General features: G+C 55.5%; 1 protein-coding gene and 1 long non-coding RNA gene across 5 annotated transcripts in view; one reads left to right on the plus strand and one right to left on the minus strand.

Moving 5' to 3' along the window:
* CRISPLD2 (cysteine rich secretory protein LCCL domain containing 2) overlaps positions 1-20,803 on the minus strand; it is a 124,328-nt gene that overhangs the window by 31,357 nt on the left and 72,168 nt on the right. The gene's annotated exons all lie outside the window — the stretch shown is intronic.
* On the plus strand, positions 14,662-19,129 carry LOC144380338 (uncharacterized). Its single transcript, XR_013444452.1, has 2 exons — positions 14,662-14,782; positions 17,183-19,129. It is a non-coding gene; the product is annotated as an uncharacterized LOC144380338 (long non-coding RNA).

Consider the following 20,803-nt stretch of genomic DNA (forward strand, 5'->3'; position numbering starts at 1 on the left):
CACATGGATGAACCTGGAGGACGTGATGCTAAGAAATAAGCCAGACGCAGAAAGACTCATGCTGCAGGTGACCATTTGCAGGATGAATCCAACAGTCAGACTCTTAGGAGCAGAGAGAGTCATCAAAGGGCGCGTAGTGTCCGCTCTGTAAGATGAGTCTGTCCCACAGCCCACCGCACGGCATAGAGCCCGTCGTCAAAAATGTTGTGCTGTGTGCTAGGAGGGGGGATCCTATGTCAGCGTGCTTACCACTGAAAGAATGAGTGAGTGAATGAACGCATGGATGGATGAATGAATGGAACTTTGAAGATGACGCGTATGTTTATGGCATAGATTATGGGGATGGTTTCGTGGGTGTAGCCTTATCTCCAAACGCATCAAGTTGTGCACATTGAACACGGAGAGCTTTTTGGATGTCAATCATGCCTCAGTAAAGTGGTTAAAAAAATACTTTGTGTGCGATTCCCGAGAACAAGAACATTCTCTCACTTAATCACGGTGCGAAGATCGAAGTCAGGACATTCACATGGATACCATCCTCGTATCTAATCTGTATCACTTGTGGTTCATATTCAAATCTCACCAACTGTCCTGCTCGTCTTCTGTGGTTGTATTTGCTTTTTCTAGAACAAGACCCAGGACCTTGCACTGCATTTACCTGCCAGGTCTCTTGAGTGTCCTTTCCTTGTGAATGGGGTACTTGGCCTTTTCTTCTTCTTCTTTTTTTTTTTGGTCTTCATGGTAACAGTTTTGAAGTGTATGGGCCCATTATTTTGTAGAATGTCCCTCAGTTTGAGTTTGTCTCACACTTATACCCCGGTTCTGCATTTGGGGTAGGAATCCTGCAGAAGTGATGCTCTGGTCCCCTGAGTGCGTCTCCTCCGGAGACATGATTGTTGGTTTGGTCTAATATGGATGACATTAGTATTTTTCAAAAAAAAAAGAAATTTAGAAGTTTATTAGTTCTAGGAAAAAATAGACTCCTCAAAATCAATTCTTAAGTTGCCTGTAAAACAGTAAGCTTACAGAAAATGTCTCTCTCATGAACAGAAAATCACTATGCTTTTGGTCCAAGATATGTTGCATTTTTTTTTCCTTCTACGATGACAAACAGATGGATGTAGCTGAATCTGTGAATGAGCATACTTGCCCCAAATGTGCAACATACATACAGAAGCGATGAACAGAAGACTCACATTCCATTCCGGAGCAGGGCCAGCTTCAAGCCCAGGTGAACCTTCTAGATGGAACGGCCACATGCCCTGGGCCTGTGCTCTCCGATCCACAGCTGGGGCGTTCTCTGCCCGGGGGGCAGTCCCGCTGGGCTGGGAGAGTGCTCTGCAGAGCCGCATGAGGGCCGCCGGGCTCGGACCCCACCTGCCAGGGGTGGCAGGGGCTGGCGTGAGTGACTGGGAGGTTGCTGATGTTAGTTTCAACCACTTGATTAAGCTTGTGTCTGCCTGCTTTCTCCACTGAAAAGTTACCATTTTCTCCTTTGTAAATTATAAATAATCTGTGGGGAAATACTTTGAGACTATAAATATCCTGCTCCTCCAAACATTGTCTCTCGTGAGGCTTTCCGCATCCACTGATGATCTAACCGCACCGTTCCTAATGCATTTATTTGTTGGCGGATCCATTACTTGGCAGATTTATGGTTGTCAGAGAGCTGCTTTTTTTCCAAAGAGAGCTTTCTCTTCTCCCTCATTTATTCATTTATTCTTTCCTTTTGTTTCTGTCCATGCGGCATGCATGTTTCATCCATTGTAGCTGCTGTGGGGGGAAGGCCTGGGTGTGGGTGGGTGGATTAGCCAGACATTGCTGTGTAACAAGTCACCCCAACACTCAGGTGTAAACATTTATGATCACTCAGAGTTTCTGCGGACCAGGTATTTGGGAACGGCTCAGCAGGATAGTTCTGGCTTGGGGTTTCTCAGGGTCAACACGCAGGCCTGAAGGCTCGATTGCAGATGGGGAGACACTCATGGCCACCATGTTGGTGCTGGTTGGTGGCAGGAGGCCTCAGTCTCTCAGGCTGCTCCAGAGCAAGTGACCCAAGAGAGGGAGAGGCAAGCAGAGGGTGTCCTTCCCAAGACCTAGCCTGGGAGGTGGGACAGCATCACTTTCACCACATTCTACTAGTTAGAAGTGAGACTTAGTGAGCGGGTCCACACCGAAGGGAGGGGAATTAGCCTCCACCTTTAAAGGAAGGAGGTCAAAGAATGTGCAGACACACATGGGCTCCTCAGAAAGTTACACACAGAGTCACCTTATGACCCAGCCATCCCCCTCCTAGGTATATACCCAGAAATAGGAAAGCAGGGCCCGGAACCAGTGCTTGTACATGGATTTCACAGGAGGGAAAGTTGGAAACAGCCCAAGTGTCTGTCAACCGATGACGGACAATCCACACACGGTCTAGCCGTGGAATTTCATTTTGTCACAAAGAAGAATGAGGCAGTGACGCAGGCCACAACGTGGATCAACCTTGAAGACCTGCTGCCACGTGAAGGAAGCCAGACACGGGCGGTCACGCGCCCGCCTGACTCTACCTGTGTGAGATGTGCGGAACAGGAAAATCCAGAGACAGGGCCTGGGGGAGAGGGGATAGGAAGCAATGCTTCATCGCGTGGGGTTTTACGTTGGGGTGACGGGCCCATTTTGGAAGTCTGTAGAGCTCACAGCCGTAGAGCATTGTTAATGTACTAAATGCCTCCAGAAGGCTCACTTCAAATGGTTAATGATACGTTATGTGAGTTCACCTCAGTTCATTATTTTAAAAAACAAAACAAAAGCCCCACATTGGGCAAGCCTGAACTCTGGGGAGACCGGCTGGAGCTGTGCAGTCTATCGGGGTAGGGATGCGGGCAGAGGGAGGGCCTAGGAAGGAACAGGGGTGTGCAGAGAGATTTTCACCTGAACGGGCAAGGAAAGGATAGAGGGGCCCCAGCTTCTGGAGGACTGGCGGGGGGACAGTGAGGATCATCAGGGTCCAGAGCACAAAGGCCTCCAGAAGCTTCTGGAAGAAGAGCAATGAGCTGTTTGTGTGTTGGGTTTGTGGTGCTGGGGGCGCCTCCTGGCGGGGCTGCTCACGGGAGCGTCTGCCACTAAGTGAGTCAGAGGGAGGGCATGCTCAACATCTATCTGGGAAAACAGGCGACGTATCTTGTCATCTGAAACCAGCCCTCCCCACCACATCCCGGGGGCTGATCCCCGATGTCAGAGCGGCCGGCGCCTCAGCTCAGCCTGGCGGCAGACTGGTGAATGTGTCTGCGTGGGGTGGCGCCATGTGGGGCCGGGGGGTCTCGTGGGCTGCAGGGGGACTGTGCTCACGTCAAAGGCATGTCCCGGAATCCTCTGTGCTTGGTGCAACTGCAACACGACCTCCCTCGAGTTTGAGGGATTTGCCTCTCTATTTCTCTTTGGGGGCTGGAATCTGGGCACTTGGGTGCAGAACAGAACCCATTCCTTACTCCCTGAGCGGGGAGCAGAAATGCTACGGAAGATACCCAAGGCTTGGAGAGGCCTTTGGGGATCAGAGTGGACGATATTGTAATCAACACCGAGCCTGGGATGTTACTAGCCCAGGCAATATTCATGATTATGTGAACCTGAGTCTCTGTTTAAGAAGGTGGGCGAGTGGACCATGGTAATCCCCGTGGCGGGTTTTGGGGGATTATCGCAGGTTACAAACTTGGGCTCAGGGTCAGATGGACCTGGAGTCAAGACTAGCTGTGCCACTCACTAGCAGTTTAACTGGGGGTCAAGTCGCCTGACCTCTCTGTGCCTCGACTTGTCCTTCTGAGGAATGGGGTGATAGCAGTCCCTGGAGGATAGCGCTGTGAAAATGTGTGTGATGAGCTGGGCCCTGCGCACACGGCCCCTGTGATTATCAACCATCATCTTTATATCACTGCGATACGCCCAGGGTGTTAGCCAAGCTTTATCTGACCCTCCTGCCCCATCACCTGTCTGGATCATGACCATTCTCCCCATCTTATGAATGGGAGAGACTGTTCGGTTGAGGGGTAGTTGGGGTGGGTCACATCCACATGATTTCAAATCGCACACGCTTTTCTTTATTTCATGCTTAGCTTCTTACAACCTACATCCGTACCTTTCAGAAACACATTTTAGAAGGGTCCCCTTTTAAAATGGCCACAGGGTTTGGGAACTTACAAAGCCAAGCCTCAGTTGTGGGAACAGCTCTCTGCACGAAGCAGTGGGCTCTCTCTCTTGCCAGTGATCCAGGTTGGAAGCGGGTGGTCATGGAACAGGACTTCCCTGGGTTTGGCAGAGTGAGAGCCACTTCCGGGACAGCGGCCGGGCAGAGCAGCTCCCGCGGGCTTGCCCCCATCAGGATAACTGGGGGGGGGGGGGGGGGGCGGTCCGGGAGCCATCTGTGCTCAGCGGGTAGCACGGGGCGGGAGGAAGGAGCCATCGGCCAGCCAGGGAGGTCTGTGTGTAGTGCCCAGACCTGCATGCAGTTGGCCAGGCCCCAAGACCCACAGGGAGGAAACTGGGGGAGTGAGTACCCACTTATCTCCTCCAGCTCCTGCCGGTGTCTCCCACCGGCCAAACCCCACAGGACCCGAGGGCGGCTGGTCCCGACAGGTGGGCCCCGGGAGGCAGAGGGTGCAGGATGGATGCGGAACAAGCCCCGCATCCTCAAAGGCAGCATCGGCCGGCCGGGCACTCCCTGGCTCCTGGCCCCGTCACGTGCAACCTCACGAGGGAGAGGAAGGGAACCTCATCCCGCTGTTTGTAAACCTCAGAAAGCCAAACAAACTGTCCTTCTTAGAAGCCAGGCCTGGATTTGCCTTGGACATCTGGAAAACCTTACCCGATTTCCCAATCTCCGCTGGCAGCGCTCGGCTAACTCGGGAAGGTGTCCAAGCGGACAGGGGCCAGGGCACCTGAGGAATGTCACATCTGATGGCCAGAGGGACAGCTGAGAGGAAGATCCCGCTTGGATCCTGTCCCACATACGGCCGGAGATGAGCAGGACGGGCAGGGTGTTCTGGAACCTTCTCGTGGTGCATGAGGCCTCATCTTATGCCATCTCACCAGACCCTCTACTGGCTTTGCACCCTAATATGTTCCAAGCCCCTTCCTACCACAGGGCCTTCCCTGCACTGTTGCCCTTGTTAGGAATGCCAGCCCAGCCCCCTTCACTCCACTGCCCGCCCCCTTCAGCTCTCAGGGGACACAGGCCCCAGCTTCCTAAACTGGGTCACAGCCCACTGTGAGCCCTCTGAGCCCCTGGTTCCATAATTTATCACACGGGGTGTCTCCCGGCCGTCGGGCCCCAGGCAGGCAGGGGCATGGCTGGCTGGCTCCTGTCCATCTGTCCATCCGGGTCTGCGTTTCGTACGTGGTAGAAGCTCAGAGAAGGGTTTGTTGGACGAGTGGATGAACCATGGGAGCCCCAGAGAAAGGGTTTGTCCTGACTCCAAGGGTTCCTTCTATTGTCTGTGCACTCAGAAACACGTGGATGACAGAGTTCCTAACATTTCTTAGACATTATTTTTGATGTTTTGAAGGAAAAGGAAGTAGAAATGGGCAGAAGTGACTTCTCCACGCTGAGGTGATGATGAAGGTGGTCGTGGAATATTTGGAATATTCTCCTTTGCTCCCAAATCGACAGAGGTTTGCCCTGGGGTAGGCGTGGCCACCCAGCCAGCCGGGCCAGGGGTGCTGGAACCCTACACCGTTCTGAAGAACTGTTTTTTCGGGTGAACGAACCTAGGTGGAGGCCTCAGCAGAGCCTTCTGTCCACCCCGGCTTCCTCCCGGCGGGGAGCAGTGGGTCTAATGCGGGGCCAGGAATGCAGATTCCTGGGCACTGTGGCTTCGGGAGGTCTGGGCTGGGACCCCTGACAGCAAGGGGCTTGGCGGAGCTCAGTGGGTGCAACGGCCTGCGTCCCCTCTGTGAACCGCTCCCATGTGGACACCCCTCCTGGCCACCTCAGTGTGTGTGCCTGAATGAAGATACTCAGGAACCAGGGTGGACCTTATTGGCATTTAGATAAGCAGAATGGTTTAACTCATCAACAACACCACAGAGAGCCAGGTCTAGAAAATGTGCGTAAGAAAAAAAAAAAAAAAGCTGAAATAAACAAGAAAAAGAGAGGAAAAGTTTGTTTTTTGTTTTTTTTTTTTTAAAGGCTGGAACTAATTTCGGGGTTAAACCAGCTGCCCACACAGATTTATTTCAGCTTTTCAAGCGTTATTCTATATGATTTATTTCCTGCTAACGCATTTGACAACTATTGTGTAAATGGTTTCCATTTATTCTGGAAAGGCATCTCCTCCTGCTTTCGGGAGGTCCTACTAGGACCCAACTAAATCAAAAACAACAACAACTGGTTTTGATTTGGGAAAACAAAACCCACAAGAAGACAGAAGAGTACAACAAACACTGATTCCAAAAGCAATCTTCAGACACTCCAAAATGAATCACCAGGGGCCCCTCTGGCCCTCTCTGATAGATCTAGGTCTGAGTCCTACTGTGTGTCTTTGGGCAAATCACTTAAGCTTTCTGAGCCTCTGTTTCCTGATCCATAAAATGGGGACAGCCGTTGGAGCACCTCATGGGGAGGTTGAGAGCATGACGGAGATTGGGCATGGCACTTCGAAATCACTTAAAAATGGTCACAGTTACTACTCCTATAACATGGAAACATTCTGAACCACAAAGGGCTACTCCTCACTGTGCTTTAATACCTCGGCTCCGAGCGCAAGGGCCCCAGAGGGACCTGGGCGACACCTGGATTCCTGTCTCGGAAGCAGAAGTGACTTATTACAGAACAACGAGAGGCTGCAGGAGGGATAAGGCGTCCGCGGGCTCCAGGGCACACAGTCCACTGAAGGCAAAGTTGTCTTTTGAATCTAAAAGAACCTTTTCATCTAAAGGAAGGAACGGGGGGGGGGGGGGCCACCTTTCGAAGAAAGCAGTTTGCAGACCTCACAATCGAGTTACTCTTGCCTCGCTATGAGAGAAAAAAAAAATCTTGATTTGGCCAAGTGTGTGAAGCTAGTTGGAGAACAAAAGAACTCTCCGCGAGCTCATGGTAAGGCAGGACGCACTTCAGGCGTTGGGGGAAAGGGGTTTCCGGAATGGTCATTAGAGCGGAAAGGGCAGGTTTCCTTGCGGCCACCAGCATTGTGAACCCGGACTGGGGCAGTCGCAAGGCTTGGGTTTTGCCATGAGCGTGGGGAGGGGGCAGGGTTGCTCGCCGCCTGACATGCATCCAGAGGACGCGTTTGCGCTGGGAGCTGCACTCCAGCGGCTGCCATCCCATGGGAGGCGATGCAAGGGGAGTCCCCTGGCCTTGGTTCAGAGCAGCCGCAACCACCCGGCTGGCCCGAGAGGGTCACACCGGCCCGAGCGTGCGGGCGCAGTCAAAGTCCCTGCAGGTCAGAGCATGGGGAGGGGCCGCTGCAGCCCTAGGAAGGCCGTCAGCACATCTGGGCATCCCATGGCAAGAGGACTGGAGAGGCCGGGGCTGGAGGCCAAGAAAGGGATTCGAGGTCAGCACTAGCAGAGCCAAGTGAAGGAGAGAGGGAGCAAGGGCAGGCCAGGTCAGCAGGCCAGTGTCAGCTCCTGGGCTCCAAACCAAGCCACGGCTGAGCAGACAGGCCAGAGTCAGCACGGAGATGCTGACTGGGCCTTAGAGAGCCTGGCAGCGGGCAGGGAGCTGCCTCTCAGCCCAGGGGTTCCTGGCAGTGACCCTGCTGCCTGAGGACAAAGACCACTCACCCTTGGCCACGAACTTGGCTGCCTCCTGCTGAGAAGGGACTGATGAAGGGCTGTTGGGGAGGCCGAGATGGCAGAGCAGCTGGGATGACCTAAGTGTCCGGGGAGGCAGCACGTGGTTCCGGCTTCTCAGCTGTAATGTGCGCTCTGACTCAAGGCCAAGCTCAGCACAGGCCTGGAGGGGACTCAGGACAGGGACAGTCCCAAATTCCAAGATCCTTCCCCACAAGACAGGGGCAGCTCAAAAGGGTGGCTTAGTCTCCCCACAGTATTCATTAGCCCCTCTGCCTTATGTTTCAGGTTGCGTCGTCCAGATGCAGAGCTTGAGACGAGGATTTGGTACAAATAGTTGATGGGGTATGTGTTCCCAGGAAGCACAAGGGAGGGAAGTAGAAGGGAGGTGGGGCAGGGGAATGACAGGCGTCCCGAGTGGGCATTCTGCTGGGGACCCCAGGGGACAACTTGGAGTACCCCGCATGAAGGGCAGGGAGCCAGGGTTTATATACCCACGCTTGTCCTTCCTTGCTAGAGGGCTGCTCCCGAGACATTAACTCCTCCATACGGTGACCAACCATCCCAGTCTGCCTGGGACTAAGGTGTTTCCTGGGCTCCAGGACTTTGAGCGTTAGAGACAGGAGTGTCCTGGGCAAACTGGCACAAGCTGGTCACCAGTTCTCTGGCTCTTCTGGGGCCCCTGATGCATGGTGAACTTACTCCTGCAGCCAGAGAATGCCTCAGACATTCTTCCCATGCACCACAGCTAAGAAGCTGTTGGCATGAACAGCAATGGTGAGTTCAGAGAGGACACAGACAGGGGGTATCCAGCAGATCTGCTACACCAGCCTAGCCACCCCCATATACCTGTGATTGCTCCACCTCCATGCATCCTTCCTGCTGCCTCCCCTCACTCACAGCACTCCAGCCAGCCACAATGCTCCACACACTCTCCTGGCACCTCTGACCTCAGGGCCTTTGCACTGGCTATTCCCTTTGACTTGATGTCTCTTTCCTGGACACGCATGTAGGAAAATGTGACCTCCACGAGGTAAGTTTGTTGGGTATAAACAGTGCATTATTCCCAATGCATAGTGTTTAACACACAGTAAACATTTATCCACTAAGCAAATGAATGAAAATGATCTAAAAACAACACTACATAGAAATAAGAATCTCAAATGCACCGGGAGATGAGACTCCAGGCCTTGCCACCCATGGAGATGGCCTCCTCCAAAGGAAATGGGGAAACTGTCCAATGAGGCCCGAGAGAGCCCTGGGAATCCAAACTCCGCTGTAGCAGCCTCTCTGCTGCCTCATGCCCTGGCACCTCTGGCAATCCCTGCAGGGGTCATCGGAGGGGACCCAGCCCAGGACCAGGACTTCCAGATTCTTCCGCTTTGGCCAATTAATCTATGCAGAACCTCCTCAAATGAAACAAAAAATGTGCTGTTGACTTTTTAAAGCAGGGGTGGGGAACCTAGACCCACCTGCTTCCCATTTCCCTCATGAGGAGCCCAAAGGACAACCCTAGGGATTCAGGGGCAGCTTGAACACAAAGCCCTGAAGAGCTAATATCAGACGTCCCAGGGTCTCGTTAAGTGCAGAGGCGGATGCAGAAGATGTGAGCATGTCTAACAAGCTCCCAGGTGATGCCAATGGCCTGTGGCCAGGGCTTTGAGCATGCAACGAACATTTGGCCACATCTCCTCTCTGCCGGAGTCAGGAAGGTTTGATGATCTTGCCTGTAGTTTCCACAAACTCAGCAGTGGTGAGGTATAAGACAGAGGAGGCAGAGGCCCTTGGGGTCACTGGCAATGTGAGGGTTGAGGCAGCCTCTCAGATACATAGGTCCATGTGTCTAAGTTAGGGTACTGTGTACCCACAGCATTGAGACCCCCTAATACCTTTGGCTTAAACAAGATAGTATTTCTCTCACCATCTAGAGGGAGGTGGGTCCAGGGCTAGGAGGGCAGCTCCGCTAGCTTCAGCACGGGGTTTTTATCTCTGGATCCAAAGTGGTTGCTGCAGATCCTGCCATCATGTCTACATCCCAGGTAATGGGAAGGAGGAAAAGGCAAAGGGAGCCACGCTCATTCTTTTTAAAGGCACCACCCAGCAGTGCCACAAACCACCCCTGCCCCTGCTCCGCGGGCCAGATGAGGCTAAGAAATGAGCAGTCTTAGGCCCAGTGAAGCAGAGGCGTTCTATCATTCAAGGAAGAAGGGGGTGGATAGTGGTGGCATCTGTAGGAAGAGAAGTTGTTACGTTCAAACCCTAAACTTGAAGTTATGTGAATAATATTCTGACAACTTTATTTGGTATGGACCATGCGGATAGAGAGTATGTGGAAGGCGGAATAATGGCCCCCAAAGACGTCCACATTCCAATCCCCAGAAACCGTGACCTAGAAACCATGTGGGAGCCAAGCGCAGACTTGGACCAGGCCTTCAGGGGTCATAAAGACCCCTTTTTGGAACCACCCTCCACCAAGCACAGACTTGGCTTTCCCCACGGTCAGCTAGTGACAGTGATATGTAACCAGATAAATCCGCAGACCCCTGGGGCTCCCCAAGTTGCTCCCTCCCTCAAAGAAACAGTCAGACCTTCCCTGCAGCCACCGAGGAGCTTTGAGAGTGCACTAAAGTGGACACGCCCCATCTCCCACTGTACCAGTGCACAACACACACTTCTGTCCTGTTCTCCCACGGGATGGGCTCAGCCATCCAAAACGGCTCGCTCTCAGTGACTCCCCCGGACCCCCCAAAAACCTCTGTCACTGGCCCCATCCCCCCACTCCCCTGGTGCCCCGGCTTCCAGCAGCACCCTGCCATCCACATCCTCCCTCACACAGGAACCCCTAATCCTCCCCATCCCGAAGCTGCAGCTTTCTCTCACTCTGCCTCTTCCCTGAGGACTTCGGAGGAATTTCACAAATAAGCAAACTTTTTATAAATAAGGAACATTAACCAAGGACTTCTGCGTCCAGGACTGTGCCCAACACTTCCCCCCATGACTGGCCTTCAGAATAAGGGCGTCATTATGCACCTCTTGCCCCTGTTTTGGGTAGGGACACGGGTGGAGGGAGTCCCTGCTTTCCCAAGGTCACCTTGTAGGGAGCAGCCAGGCCCCACTCTCTAGACCATTCCCTTGCCCGGTCTGGGCTGTTGCAGGAGTTGGCTACAAAAAACCACGTCCTCTCGCCGGCCTAAACAGCTTGTCCACGTTTGCCTCCAAAAGGGTGGCCCTCGGGGTCCCCTAGGACCTGTTTTCCTGCCATCGGAGATAAACAGAGCAGGCGCGCTGGGTCTCAGGCTGGGCGGGGAGGCAGAGCGGCTGGTCCAGCCCTGGCTGGCTGCTCGGGGCCAGCACTGATCAGTCAGCAGACACACAGCCTGAGCCCGGGGAGCAGGTCTGCCTCGGCCAAAGGACACGTGACCTCTTGCCCTGGCCGGGCCTGGCGGCTTCGCTTAAACAGCATCTGAGGAGCTGTGCCAGGCGCTACCTTGCACCCCCGGCCGGTGGCCCTGTCCCACTGTCTCGGAAATCCCAGGAGGCTGAGGAGGAGGAGGCCGGCCTTCAGCCCAGTCCCCTGAGGCTCAGTTTCTCAGTGGTCCACAAGGACTAATAGCCTGTTTCCTGCCTCCAGGGACTGGTGAACACCCAGAGAGATAATGGCAGAGAGAGTATTCTGGAGACTCACTCCAGGGAACACCTTCGCAGAGAGCCCGCAACAGGCCAGGTGCAGGGAGGCAGGGCATGCTGGGGGGACTGCAATGGGAACCCAGCCCTCCAGGGGTGGTCACTGTGACCAAAGAGCAAACAGGCCACCAGACTATCATAGATGAGCTTGGGAGCCCCACTGTGCCTGGACATTCTGGAAGGTTCTGGGGGTAAGGCAGGAGGGAAACTCCAGCTGGAAGGGAATGGGTGGTCAGCAGGCCGAGTCTGGAGGAGCCACCTCGTAGGTGGGAGCCAGTCAGTCATGTCCATCTGGGCATGCTTTACCAAATGGGTTCTTCACAAGCAGCCTGTTCTTCACAAGCAGCTCCTCACCCTGCGGTGGGGACCGAGGCCCTGGAGGGAGTGACTTGTCCGAGGGCATGCAGCCAGGACCTGGTGGAGCCTACCCATGACAGCCCGTGCAAAGGCCCAGGGGTGTGGGCAGCGGGGAGAAGCGTCAGGGCTGAGGAGCGTCTGCATAGGCAGACAGGGGCAGGCTGCAGGACCTGAGCCCCCCGCCCCCAACAAGCCCGAAGGCCGTGGGAGGGTGATGGGAAGCCAGGGGAAGCTCTGAACAGCAGAGGAGGCAGGGAACAGAGCATCCTTCAGCCCCCGTGCCAGGAGCCCCTCCTTTCCCTGGTGACTTTCCCTCTGGCCCACAGCGGCTCCGCTTGGACCCTCTCCTTCTGGACAAACACTGGAGCAGGGTGGGGACATTTCCTTCTGGAGATAAGGTCTGGGCAAGCCTCCCTGCACTGCCTTCAAGGACAGCTGTGGATCTGGACTTGCCTTCCTGGGTCAGGACATGCTGGAATTTTCTGATACGTTAACCCCAAGACCCTGAAGATCCTAGGGGCTTAACCCGCCCTGGTCTGCACGGTGTTTACAGACAAAATGCAACTGGATGGTCCGCAGCCTTTAAAAACAACTCACAATTTGAGGGGCTGTTTCGCTCTGCTGTTATGGGGGCCTGACCTCGAACGAGGGGCCCATGACAGAGCCCTCTCCCTTGGAGACAAAATTGAGCTCGAATACCTTTTCTAAATTTTTTTGCTTAGCAATTTGGGAAAAATTAAAATGTTCACAGGATACCCGCCCCCCAACCCCCAATTAAGAACAAAAATAGCTTTAGGACATCTCATGGGGAAAATGTGGGGTTTTTAACAGCTCTTGTGAGGTCTAATGCACACACAACACAGCTCAGCCGTTTAAAGTGTACGACTCAATAGTTCGGGGCATATTCAAGAGTCATGCTAGCCGTGCCATCCATTCTAGAACCTGTCATTACCCTGTCCCCTTAGCTATCCCCTTCAATCTCCCGACCCCCAGCCCAGCCCCTGCAACCACGAATCTGCTTTCCGTCTCTGGATCTGCCTGTTGCGGACACTCCGTATGAATGGAGGCCTGGCTTGTGACCGGTGTCCTTCACGGGGCGGGCTGCAGTCCAGGGGTGTCCGCGGTGGCGGGCCTGCCTGCTCCTCACTCATCCTTACGGCCCAGGTATGCTTCCAGCAGGAGGGACCTCAGACCTCATCCTTGGGTCCCCTTGCTGGCTGCTCTGAAGAGCTCCTGGGAGCATCTGGAGGTGGGTTTCCGTGGGGACCTAAGTGGGTGTCTCCTTACACATGGAATCGCCGGGTCATACGGGAAGTCTGTTTCACCTTGGAAACCACCGGACTGGGAAAACACAGGTGTTTCCAACAGACATGACCTGTTTATTAAGAAGATTCACGGACACTTGTTGAGTGTCGACTATGAGCCCGGGGTCCCAGGAATTATTTAATTCCATCCTCACAGTCAGCTTATTTGGCCGTGGGTACTGTTATTGTCCCCACTGTTCAGGGACAGGGACGGAGGAATCAGAGAGGTTGAGTCACTGAGCAGCAAGGCCCAGCTTGTAGGTGCGGAGCAGGAATTTGAACCCTCTCTTCCTGATGCCTCCCGAAGGGCGGGCTCTACTCGTTCTAGCTCCTGGAAAAGGCCCTGCAGCTCCTTTTTACTCCTTTTTAGCCGCATCTATGCTCATCGTGGAGAACCAGAACCCGAGGCCACTGTCTCACTCCCCCTTCTGGAACTTGCTTGGGCTGGGTCCCGATGCTGTACGACCGTAACCGACTCGCTCATCCATCACAGTGACCGCCACCGGTGGATCCCCCGCTCTAGACCAACCACCTTGTAGCACGCTGCATCCCACCGCGTTCTTCCTCTCCTTCCCAAGGCCACATCGACATATGTCTGCAAATAAACCGCTGCTTTATTTGATGATGATCAGTACTGCTCCCAGTACTGATTCATCAAAAGCAGTACTTCTCAAGGCTGAGCTGCCTCCAGAGAGTCCCCGGGGGAGGGTCTGTTTAAACCCCCACGGCCAGGCCCTGCCCCCAGAGATTCTGAAGCTGTCAGTCTGGGGCGGGGCCAGAGAACCTGCATTTCCAACAAGCTCCCAGGTGAGGCCGGTGCTGCCGGCCGGGGTTCCCCGCTTTGAGAAAGTCTGCGGACTTGGGCTTTTCTGGAGGAACCTTCCTTGACTCACGAGTGAGGTGCTTTGGACCTTTCTGGACCTCCGCCTGGCATGCTACGGAGGATACGCTAATGAAGCACACAGTCGTTTGGAAGGAAGAAGAGGGGCTACCCAGACGGGCGTAGGGGAGGAGTTTTGCAACTTATCCAAGTATTAATTTGGACCCCTGGATTTAGATTTATGAATTGATTCCCTGGTGCTCTGCTGCCCCCTGGTGGTGGGCAATTCTGCACCCCCTCCTTTGGGAGGTGCCCCTTGATTGCTGACTGAAGCCAGGGGACCTGCTCCAGGGCCCCCCAGGCCAGCCTCCTCATACTTGCTCTTTCTTGGTAACTCATCTGCTGTCAGTCATTTGTACTTTAGTATGAGTAAGTTCAAGTCCCTGATTGTCCCCTCCGGGGAGATTGCTCCTCAATCCCAGAACTCATCACTGAAGGGCAGGAAGGCTCCCCCTTGGCTTTGTTTCATGGGCTGGAGAAGGAAGGGGCAGGGGTGTCTTTCCAGACCCCTGGAGGGCAACTCTCTCCTCTGAGCCTGGAATGTGGGGGAACCTGGCCGAGGTCCTGCCTCCCAGCTGCCCTGGGCTCCTGACCTGGAGGCGTGGGGTGTGGCTTCACAGCTGCCCAATAAGACACCAACCTCCGATTCTGAGTGCTTACCCTGTGCTCAGCTTCACCGCTTTATCTTCCCGTGAGGCCCTCCCAGGTCAGTTTCCACTAATCCTTATCTCGCGGACATGGCCATGCAGGTGCAAACAGGCTAGGAGGCTTGCTACCTTGACAACCGGTAAGCTGAAGGGTCAGGAAGGTGTCCAAGGGGACAGGCCAGTGGCCTGCTGGTCCTAGAAGGCTACGGACCTCAGAAGAGACAAGAGCTGAAGACGGTGTAGGGGTGACTCGCGTCAAGGGCACCTGAAGCCAGGGATGCGATGAGCTCTCCTAGGGAGGACAGATCCACCGAGGAGGGAAGGGACCCCGGGTCAGCTGTCAGAGGAGACAGCAGAAGAGCAGGAGGAGAGGCCGGGGAGGGAGGGAGGCCGTGAGGGTGGAGATGGAGCTGCTGACAGGCAGACACCAGCTGGAAGTTGTGGTCTTTAAGGGAAATCCACCATTTGATCAAGCACACAGCCGACTGCAGGGCATGGCCGGTCCGGTCCTAAGGGGGGCCAGGGGCGGAGCCGGAGGCGCCATCCTGGGGGGGGACCCGAGCTCAGGTGCCTTTCCTGTCCTTCAGCTCGAAGGCCAATTTGTGAGACACTTTGCAATTTGTATGTATCACATCCTGACCCCCAGAGCCCGTGAAGGTGCCTGATTTGGCAATAGGGTCTCTGTCGTTGTAACTAAGGACTCAAGACGAGATCATCTGGGTGGGCCCTAAACCCAAGGACAGGTGTCTTCCTAAAACACAGATAAGGGGCAGACATGGCCAAGGGAGAGGCCGTGTGAGGACAGGCAGGGATTGGAGGAAGGGGCCACAGGCCACGGGACACCTGGGGCCCCCGGGAGCCGGAAGAGGCAGGAAGGACCCTCCCCTAGAACCTTCAGAGGGAGGTGACCCTGTGACACTTGATTTGGACTTGTGGCCCGCAGAGGATGGGAGAGTATACTTCTGTTGTTTTAAGCTGTGTGGTTTGTGATCCTTTGTTATGGCAGCCATAGGAAACTCATACAATACGTATCAATATATCTACATACGGCTAACTACATAAATGTATCGAGAGAGAGAGAGATAAAATAGTACCCTCCCCCATGTATCTATCACCTGTCATGTAAAGGGAGAATGCACCATCTGTGTCCGTGTTTCTCCAAGCGTGGCCTGAGGAAGACTTGCATCAAAACAGCCTGGGGACATTGTCCAAAATAAAGATCCGGAGCCCACTCCCAGACCTATGGGATCGGACTGCCTGGGTAGGGGCCCCTGAACGGTCTTTTTATTATTCTATTATTTCTTAAAAGATTTTATTTACTTATTTGAGTGAAAGAGCATGAGCAGAGGGAGAGAGAGAAGCAGACTCCTCGCTGAACAGGGAGCAGGACGCAGGGCTCGATCCCAGGACCCCGAGATCACATCCTGAGCCGAAGGCAAACGCTTCACTGACTGAGCCCCCAGGTGCCCCCTCAGCGGGCATTTTAAACCCGCTTTCCAAGGATTCTGACCGACCTGGGGGTCTGGAAACCCATGCTCCCTGGACGTGGCCCTGAAAATGATTTGAGTGTAGGCAGGAGGAAGCTCATCACACAAGAGGGAGCAGGAACGTGTCCAGGCAAAACAGGAGGGACAAGGGCGGACTGTTCCAGTGAGGGGAGGTCACCAGCGTGCCTTCCTCGAGGCTGGTCTGTGCTATGGGCCCAGATGTCCGGGGTCACAGGGACCTGGCTCTGCCCCTGGGCGCAGTTGCTCTCGGGAAGGGCGGGGAGCACACAGAGGCTCTCGGGGGGCTGATGTGCGCACTCAGCACGCCTGCTCCCCCCCCACCCAGTGTTTCAGCAGCTGCTCTGTGTCACACCGCTCCAGGATCTCCGGGCCCAGGAAAGTGGCCAGGGCCGACACCCGGGGAGCAGCTGGTAGGGTGGGCCGCACGGCCATCTGGAAGCTTCCAGCCTCAGGGAACACTTATGTAACTGGTTCCGAGGGGAAGTTTGGATGATGGGGTAGGTTGGAGCCAAGGATGAACTGAGTGTTCCACAGAATGGGCCAGGGGGCACCAGGCCTGACAAGGAGAACCCTCCCTTATTCCTCAGCCCCTTGACCCCCACGAAGTGCTCCACGTCCTCAAGGACAGAAGCACAGGAGAAGGCAATTTAAGCTCTGCAAGGCTGGAGCATCTGCGTGGCTTTGTCCCGCACGGCGCTGGGCTCGGGGCGCAGCGCACAGCGGTGCTCGGTGACGCGGGCGCGCTAGCACTACTCCCGGGGTACCGATCGGCCCGCTGCCCCGCACGGTGGATACCCAGCCGCTCGTTACCACGCCCGCGCTGTCACTCCCACTACCTTCACTGCGTCTCTGGGACCGTGACGGGGCCGACAGCGGTCACTCCTCTCTCCCTGCTAGTACCCCAGCTGTTACTGCTGCGGCTGTGAATGCTGCTGCCGGTGTCACCCCACGGCCCTTCCACTCCGACCGCCAGTGTTGCCGCACCCGAGTCTGTGGCCAGCGCCGCTAGTTACTACCCCGTTCTTCCTGCAGGTTCTCCTCGGATCGTTCCCGTCAGGACTCCTCCTCGTAGCATTCCTGCTCCCATTCCTGCTCCTATCACCGTTTCAGCAAGGCAGAAGGACTTTGCCCTCCCAGCTTCTTCAAGGAGGGACGGTCGCCTCTCGCACCCGCTGGCTGCGTGCCGGGCTCCTGGCGCGGGAACCCGGCTCACAGCCCTGCACCCCCAGAAGCAGAGGCCGCCGGCGCAGGGCAGAGGGGGGCCCTTTCTCACTGTCTGGGGGAGCGGCGCGGTCCCTCTCCCCGGAGCGCAGCTAGGGCTTCCCCAGAACGTTCCCGAAGGTCACGGCCCTGAGGCGCCAGGCCCCGTCTCAGGCTCACGCTTTCCAAGCACCCCAGCATCTCGTGTCCCTCCCCCAGCAAACACGTGGTGCCTCGGTGGAGGTTTCCTCCAAGTGGCTCTTCCCACCCAGACCCTATCTCGTCGGGGCCAGGGATGAAACAAAACAGAGCTGTCTCCCGGCTTTGGAAGCCAGGGGAGGGAACGCCTCTCGCTTTTCAAAAGGCCCAAGAGCTGTGGGAAAATGTCCACCACGCCAGGCTATGGTTGGCTCTGCACGTTTCTTTGGGAGAAAGGAAGAAAACGTAAGGAGGAAGTTAAAATGCCACAGTTACACTGAGCTTTGGGAATTCAGACTGCAGTCGGCAGACCCGGATTGAAGGGCTGGAGCACCGTGAGGGCCGAGCCTGGTGGACAGGGGTGAGGTGCCACCGATGGCCACCGTGTCCCTGCTCCCAGAGCCCCTCTCCCGACTCCCACCAGCCAGTTATTCTTGGGGGGGGGGAGAGGGAAACACGACCTCCATCGGCAGCATGGATTTCATGGAAAACATGTATGTTTTCATGTGGTTCTTCCCTAATCATAGTATTAGCACATGATCATCAAAGACTACTCGGGAAGTAGAGAAAAGTGAAAGAGGACGATCTCCTGTTCACAGAGAACCCCTGTTAACCGTTAGCCTGGTGTTTCTGTGTTTTTTCTACATGCTGTAAAGGAAAATAATACTATACTGCAGATCACACTTTCTTTTTTAACTTATGATGATAAATGTGGTTTTTTTTCCTCTCCCTCCCCAGCCTAGAGTTACCTGGACTGACAGACACGACCATCGGTCCAGTTCAGCTAATTAAGTCAGACCCGCTGGAGGCAGCTTTGACCCTATTTCCTCCTCTCCCCAAACCCCGTGTACCCCAAGTCCTGTCACACTGCCGCCCCAATCTCTCTCAACACACCCACTTCTCTGCACCCCCACGGCTGCCACCCCAAGTTGCCTGCTGCCGGCTCAGACACAGAGGGAAGCACCTTAGAAATTCTTGGCTTTGGCGTCTCCCCAGGGCTGCGCAATGGCCACCCACTTGTTTTCTGGCTTCCATTCCTGATCCCAACAATCCACTTTTCACACTGTCGCTGGAACGTGCTTTCAAAATGCAAATCTGATCCCATCACCAACCACCCCCCCCAAGACTGAAGCTTCGGTGTCTGTAGCTCATTGCTCCTAGGATCTAGACCAGACTCCTCCTCCAGGAAGCCGCCCTGTCTGCACACACAAACGGCCCCCCGTGGCACCATGTGCCACCCACCACTGTGCTCGTTGGTGTTTGTGGGCCCGCCATCTGCCCTCCCCCCGTCACGGTGCCTCTGGGAACCACTCTGTCCGTGCAGAGAGCACACGCTCTGAAAACGCACCGTGGATGGAATGAATGCCAACACTCAGCACCGCCCATAAACACGGTGTTCGTGTGGCCTTGTAATTCACATGGTGGAGGCATGGCTGCTTTCTTCAACCTTGCCTTCTCGGGAGAATTTGGGATCAGTGATCACCAAGCAACAGGCGATCACTCGACATACCCACGAAATTTAGGTGTTTGCCACCCTAAGTGCTGAGGATGGCGTGATCACCCCAATTTTCTTATCAGGGAGACAGATCTGGTGCTTGGTCTAGCAGATTCGGGGGACACAGCTCAGCAGGAAGTGGAGACTGGGGACAGCGGTCCCCCGAATCCCCGCTGGGTACTGTGCGCTCCCTGCTCCTGGGAGTGGGAGGGTATCCGGGTTCCAAGCGGAGCCCCGCCGCGCTGTTCTCGCTCCTGGCTCAGTTTGGAGACACACTTGTCCGTGCCACGACTACAGCAGTCACTGGCTGTCGTTACCAGTGAGTGAGCTGCCTGGGGCCCCCATCTGGGCGTGCACGCGCGTGTGTGCATGTGCGTGCATGCACACCCACAGTTGACCCCACCTGGGGCCATTCTGAAAGACAGCTGCCGGGTCGCCTGAGGCCACAGGCCCAGCCCGACAAGGAAACTGCTGGTCTCTTCCACGTGGCCAGCCTCTAAGCCCCCTCTCCTTGGCTATACTTGGGGGTTAGGTCACGGGGCCCCCGGAGCCAGTGTCCAAAATGACACAGGAAGAGGCCACTGGGGGTGACACGTGGAGAGTGTGAGGCTGTCCCAAGCCGGGACCCATCGCTGCCCCCACCTCAGGGTTTCCTGCTGCAATCAGTGTTAAAAAAAAAATAATACTTCTCCTCTTACCAAGTGGCAGGTGGTGGAGTTTGCTACTCTGGCTTTTGGCAAAGCAACAGGAGGAAAAACAAACCCACACAGTCTGGAAGGAAAGGAGGGGGCCAAACGGTAAGATCTGGACCCAGTTCCATCGCATCTGGGCCACAAATGGAGAGAATGATGAAGTGTTTCAGCCCCGAAACGATCGTCACTCTGCTCAACACCGCTGCTGTCGTTAGAACGCTTGTCGAGCACCCAGCCAAGGCTCCGTGCACTATCCGTGTCTGTTCGAGAGACAAGACCAGGGAGGCTTAGCCTCACCATCTGGGGCTTATACACCACGGAGCTGGGCCGGGCCACACCCAGACTCCGCACCTGCAGGTCCACACCTGCTGTGCTCCCCGCTCCCAGGACGTCTGAGCTGCTCCGGCAGGTAGAAGACCAGAGTCGAGGCGGCAGGTCAAGGGTGGAGCCCTGGGCCCAGTGCCCCCTGCCCTGGGCACTAGTGGGCTCCATCTCCCCGTAGACGTCACCCCTCCTTCTTACAGGAAGGGGGGTGGCAGCGTTCGGGTGCGAATCCCAGGGCTGCCCCACCCTAGCCCCGAGACCACCGGCGAGCGAATTACACACTTGGAACCTGTTTTCCCCTATAAAAAGGGCTAATAGTACCTATTGCACAGAGCTGCCGGGATACACGTTGCCCCCTTCCCTCCTCCCCTAGCTTTCCCTCTCCTCCTGCACAACTATTCCCACCCAGAAGCCTTCCCAACTCCCACCCTGCCCTAGGCCGGCGGGTCCCCTCAGCACCTGCAGCTCTGCCTTGGAGCCTCCTCATCCTTGTCCTGTGTCTGTTGGTCCTTGGAGGGCAGGGGCGGGTCTGTCTCACTGGCCACGGGGCCGCTGGGGTCAACTCCAGCGCCTGGCACCCAGGAGATGCTTTTGTTTCCACTGGAGCTGGGGGGACGCGGCGAGGGTGTATGGGGCACCTGCAGCCTCTCGGACACCGAGCAACAGGCTGCCCACCTGAGCGTGATGATGTCCAGCAGGCGGGCTGAGAAGGTACAGACGTGCCTCCCCGTTGGGGACGTCCGT

Source organism: Halichoerus grypus, chromosome 15 (assembly GCF_964656455.1).
Source record: "Halichoerus grypus chromosome 15, mHalGry1.hap1.1, whole genome shotgun sequence".
NCBI classification, from domain to species: Eukaryota; Metazoa; Chordata; class Mammalia; order Carnivora; family Phocidae; genus Halichoerus; species Halichoerus grypus.